Source organism: Trachemys scripta, chromosome 3 (assembly GCF_013100865.1).
Source record: "Trachemys scripta elegans isolate TJP31775 chromosome 3, CAS_Tse_1.0, whole genome shotgun sequence".
Taxonomy (NCBI): domain Eukaryota; kingdom Metazoa; phylum Chordata; order Testudines; family Emydidae; genus Trachemys; species Trachemys scripta.
Window position 1 is genome coordinate 114,666,732 of NC_048300.1, and position 6,000 is coordinate 114,672,731.

General features: G+C 39.4%; 1 long non-coding RNA gene across 1 annotated transcript in view; it reads right to left on the reverse strand.

Annotated features, from left to right (window-relative positions):
• The window catches only part of LOC117874985, a 239,064-nt gene extending 237,906 nt beyond the window's left edge, over positions 1–1,158 (reverse strand). Inside the window, exons 1-2 of the long non-coding RNA XR_004645143.1 lie at positions 1,096–1,158; positions 369–427 (exon numbers count right to left, since the gene is read on the reverse strand). This is a non-coding gene — a long non-coding RNA (uncharacterized LOC117874985). The remainder of the gene's footprint in view (positions 1–368; positions 428–1,095) is intronic.
• Positions 1,159–6,000: the final 4,842 nt, after the last annotated feature.

Consider the following 6,000-nt stretch of genomic DNA (forward strand, 5'->3'; position numbering starts at 1 on the left):
TTTTTTTTTACCCCTTTAGGCTCAACTTTTCTCCTGGCAAATTAGATTTTAAAATCCGATCACTTCACTTTGAAAAGGCTGTCAAGTTGTGTTCACATTATTCTATTTTTGCCCAGCAGGGCATATTATCAGAGCAATAAAACAATGGTCCTTTCCCTTTAATAGGGCTTAACTTTCTCACCCCAGCCTTGCCAACCCAAGGAGAAAGAGAACAAGTTTAAGAACTTAGTTCTAGCCTCTGCATGGCAGCACAGACCACCACGGCCATTGTGCTTGCACAGGGAACATTTTATATATGATATGATAAAAATAGAACAGATTCAGGAGAGAGAAAATATTTGCTGGGATAGTGGGTGGGGGAAGGATACCTCTTCTCCAGATATGTGGGGGAACCCTCCTCCATTTCACAGTTTCCTATGGTTTCATACTGGAAGGAAAAGATTGAGATAGACAAACAGACACAGATCCCTACTTTGTAAAGGCCTGTAATGCTGAGACAAGACTATAAAAGATTAGCATCTAAAGAGACAGATCACTGTTGCTTACAGGAAGAAACAAATGAAAGCCCTGTCCCTCCCTGACAATTATACCATCTAGAATTATAGAATCATATAACTGATTCCTTGAGGACCTGCTCCATGATTTTTCAAGGGAATGAGGTGAGGCTGACTGGCCTGTAGTTCCCCAGATCCTCCTCCTTCCCTTTTTTAAAGATGGGCACTACCTTAGCTTTTTTCCAGTCATCCGGGACCTCCCCCAATCATCATGAGTTTTCAAAGATAATGGCCAATGGCTCTGCAATCACATCCGCCAACTCCGTTAGAACCCTCGGATGCAGCGCATCTGGCCCTATGGACTTGTGCTCATCCAGCTTTTCTAAATAGTTCTGAACCACTTCTTTCTCCACAGAGGACTGGTCACTTCCTCCCCATGTTGTGCTGTCCAGTGCAGTAGTCTGGGAGCTGACCTTGTTCGTGAAGACAAAGGCAAAAAAAGCATTGACTACATTAGATATTTCTAACCCCATCACAGAGAACTTCCAGTGACATTGTATGGCCTGTATGTCTCTAAGGAAAAGAAAGTTAAATGCCTCACCTTCATTAGTGTCATGGTCATCATCAACATCTTTCATAGATTTAAAATGTGTCTAGATTCCTCAAGTTATGAGCTGTTTAAAAAGAGAGAGAGAGTGAAAAATGAGGTGGGACAAAATCCCACAACAGCAATTTAAGTTTTTCAAAATGCGCATAAAGCAATTCAAACCAATTTCTTAGATGTTTTGCATGATAAGGATGAGTTACTGCTTCCCAGCTAGATCACTTGAGATGTTGTCTGTTCTTGAGAGAAGTATGGAATATTTTAATCTTTGATTAGGATGTTCCTCCCAGGAGGGTCTAAGGACTTTAGTATAGGAAGAAATCATGCTCCTTTGGTGTCTTTTTATTATGTGTTCTGTTGCAATAATACATCCTGCATTCTTATTTCCTCAGCACTGCATGTCCATTTGTATTCTAGTGCTTCCCTATGTGGGACAATAGTGCTGTTCTTAACATCATTTGCATTATCAACAAAGCAATCCAATTGTCCCCTTCTCTTATTTCTGGGATAATTTCCTTATAAAGTTTGCACCACAATATTATCTCTCTTTTACAAGGCATATGTTCAATAATAAAGGGAAAAACAAGCTGCAAAATTTATATTTCTGCAGTACTCCATGTAAATTTGGAAAGGTCTTAAAACTCTTATAACTCAAAACCAAGCCCATCAAAAGAAAACAAAACAACAAAGTCATGAAGTTATATTTAAAGTGAGTTAGAGTGAGCAGCTTTTTCTTTGTATTATTTCTTTTAGCAACATATTTAATAGTTCTGGTTAGAGTAGCAAAATGTAGCTGCAAATACAATGCCCATATGTATTAGGAGAAGGAATGTTAAGAACAGATCACCTTCAAAATATCCCAGATGACTATATTCAAGATCCTGGGACATAAATTAAATAAATGTGCTCATTGTTATGTAACAGCAGTTTCAGGAAAGTGCAGCAGCGTGTCCAATTACAATACAAGGGCAGCTTCCAGTTTAATAATCTTTATCTTAAAAGTCTGCCAAAATACTTATTGCAAGTGTATTTCACTACATATTCCCAAACAATCCATCAAAATTCATTAATTTATGGGGCCTGATTCTCATTGAGTCCTGCAGGTGCTATTGCAATAATAATGTGGTCCAAATGCATTTCTTGGCAATGCAATCAGTATAAATCCAAGTAATCACCAGTTAAATCAACATTATGATCCATTCTAGCCTCCAATCACAAATTTTACCACCCCCACATAATCCCAAAACATACTCTGTCTCCTTTGGGTCAGTGTTCCATGGCTTTATACTAAAATCCAATAAAAAATCCCATTTAATTCTAGCACTTAATTTAAAAATAAAGGCAGTAATTCTAACATTTAATAATTTTCTTCTTCTGATCACCCATAAAATCTTATATTAGTCATTCTTATTTTGTTTTGTAAATTATCACATTTTGTGCACAATTATCTTTTGCTTCAATAAAAAGAATCAATACTTTTTCCACTCTTTTCCCCCCGGTTTGCTGTTCCAGTTAGTCTGCCCCCTCATCTGTTTTTATTAAGCTTTGTTTTATTTCAGAGGTTGAATTCTCAAGATTAGCAAATGATGAGGCTGTCTCTTGTCTCAATTTCTCAGCTAAATGGAGGTGACAGCTTGGTGGTGTGGACCACTGTGCGCCCTCTCTGGCATTTTTCAGGTGCTCTGTCTTGGCACAATCTGGCAGTAACAGTATGTCCATTAGTGGTGGTGTTTTCTTAATCATATTCAAATCTTAGCTTTCCTCCAAGTCTAGATGACAACCCATCCTTAAAGGAACTTTAAAGCTTTGCTGGGTAAAATTCACCATTGCAATCAGTTATATAGGACTGAGATAATTTCAGAAAGGGACAGAACTCTTTTCCCAAATGACCATCTTTCACATTAAAAACACCAGAAGGCCCTCTTTCCTGTTCTTAACCAGTGCATCAGTGCCCTCTAGGCAAATTCAAAACTGATGGAGCTAAATCCTGACCAAGGACACAGCCTTTTGCACGGCTCCAGTGGTGCAAAGTTACCACATGATCCAAAATACTTGATCTAACCCGGCAACTGAGGTGTCCCCTGGTTTGGGGAACCCCTAGGCAGTACAGAGTTGTCATAGCCATGCCCTCATCACCCTGCCTGGCAGACTGCATCATAGGCAGTATTTCAGAGACACAGCAGGAATGCTTCTGTGCTCCAGCTACTCCTCACTTACATAACGGCCCTTCTCTGAAGTCAGCATCTGTGACTTATTATAACTGAATTCTTCCTAGCACAAAGGCTTCCCCGCCTTTCTTCTTTCTCCCACCCCTTCTTACTTCCAGCATCTCCATGTTGTACCAATAGGGGATGCTGTTGAGAGTACTGCGTGCATCTCCAACTGCTCAGACAACTGCCATAGGTGAAAAGATAAAACTATATATTATGACTAACAGGCATGGTGAAAGTGAAACCATCTAAAGGCAGGATCCCTTATTCTTATTTATTTATGTATTTATTAATTAATTATCCAGACAATGGAAATGTAGACTTAAGGCAAAGCAAGGTCCCAGTAAGGAGGAAACCTAAGATTCCACCCTCTCTGCAGAAATACTTTTTACACAAGGAAAGGATGGACTGAGCTATTCCCCAGCCAATCAGATTGATTCCAATCTGTCACAACAGATTAGAGAAAGTTCTTGCACTTAGCCTTTGGACCATCTCTCTACCCAGTCTTCCACTAAGTTTTCTAATGGGGTGGAGCTTTGCATAAAATAGATTTAAGCCACTTTGCTTCTCTTAAAAAGCAAGCAAAAAACTCACACCTGACCAAGATTAGTCATTTACTCACCATTGGTGAAATCCTGATTTCACTGAAGTCAATGGAAAGACTCCCATTGACTTCAGTGTGGCCAGGATTCCACCCCATGATCCTTATTTTCCTAAAAAATGAAGATACTAATTACACCAATGCTCATGTAGATTTATTACATTCAATTTTATCATCCGCAATCATTATTGATATTTAACAACACGATCACACGGGGGGTGGAGGGAGGGATGTATTTTACTCTTTAATCAATCCTCATACCTATATTGTAGGAAAATAAAGAAACTGGAAAAAAAATTCAGAGATTTAGGATACTTAAAATGCAGAGAAATAAAGAAAAACAAAATAGATAAATAAAGTTTTGAGAGCACACACACACACATACGTACGTGAAAGTGGATGGTCCAATGGTTAGGGTTGTAGCTTGGTGCTCAGAAGACCCAGGTTCAATTTCTATTTCTACCACAGACTTCCTGTGTGACTTTGGGTAAATCACTTAAGCTAGGTCTACTCTGCCCTGCAGTTTGGACTATGGGGGTGTGAAGAGCAGTGCTCAAAGTGCTGCGCTGTATGTATCTCTCCACTTTGGCATGCAGGTCTGAACTAAAAGGTTCCTAGTTCTCATTAATGTAATCCTGTTTGAAGAGCATTTTTGGTTCACACCCACAGTGTCCACAGGGGGGAGTTACTGTGCAGCACTTTGGTATGCACTGCTAGTCATATCCCTATAGTCCTGAATTGCAGGGCAGTGTAGACAAGCCTTCTGTCTCAGTTCTCCATCTGTACAATGGTGATAATAGCACTTTTCTACCTCACAAGGGTGTAGCAAGGCACAATGGGGGCCATAGATGTATCTTATATTACTGGTTTGACCTGGCTGCCCCTCCATTATAATAGAGGGACAGCTAGGTCAAATATGAGGGGGAAGAACTGTGATCTGGAGCAAAGGGTATCTGTAGGATCTATGTGAGGAACAAATATTTAATCATGGGCTCTTCAATCTAGCAGAGAATGGTATAACATGATCCAATGGCTGCAAGGTGAAGCTAGACAAATTCAGAATGGAAATAAAGGCAAATTTTTAAACAGTGAGGATAATTAACTATCTGAACAATTTACCAAGAGTGGTGGTGGATTCTCTATTACTGACAATTTTTAAATCAAGATTTGATGTTTTTCTAAAAGATCTGCTCTAGGAATTGTTTCGGAGAAGTTCTATGGCCTGTGTTATACAGGAGGTCAGTCTAGATGCTCACAATGGTCCTTCCTGGACTTGGAATCTATGAAACATGACTACTACTCAGATTTGGCCCGGCCAACCCTCGAGGAGCAGTTGGGCCAAACCTGAGTGGCCCTGCAATGCTTTGTGCCAGGTCACAACACCTAGTGTGGGGAACTGGACATAGCCCCACATGCCAGGAGCTGCTACTGCTTGATGAGAGTGGGGCAGGCTCATTCTCCAACACCCTCACACTGGACCAGGAGAACTATATGTTTGCCTAGGCCAGAGCCCGCCCTGGATGTGACAACCCATCTAGAACCTTCCTGCAATCAATTGGTGGGTTGGGACCCACCATTTGGGAAATATTGTCTTACACAGATATACAATACAAATGTACAAACAAGATAGCTTTCCTCAACATAATACAGTGGGTCTGAACGTCAACCCACCTAGAAAAAAGTAAAATGGTACTAAATAATTTATGTAAGCTCCAAAGTACTATTACTGGAGAAACCTTATTTGCCTAATGCAGAACATTATAAATTAAAGAAAGATGGACTGGTCAAGATTTTTTTCCTTACACAAAGAATAAAAATACAATACATAAAAGTATCCTCATTTCTTCTACAGAACCAGATAATGAAGTTTCACAACTCTTAGGAAGTATGCATCCATTGTGAATTCAAAATATATTTTTTTCAAGAAACTGCATAACAGATAACATCTATTTTATTTGGGGAGGAATCTTTGATCAAGTAAAAAGACAAATTTAAAGACAAAAGATGAACAACCAATATTACTGAAGACAAATAATCACAGCAACTACATTCTACCAAACCTAATAACAATCAGGGGAATGATATTATGAG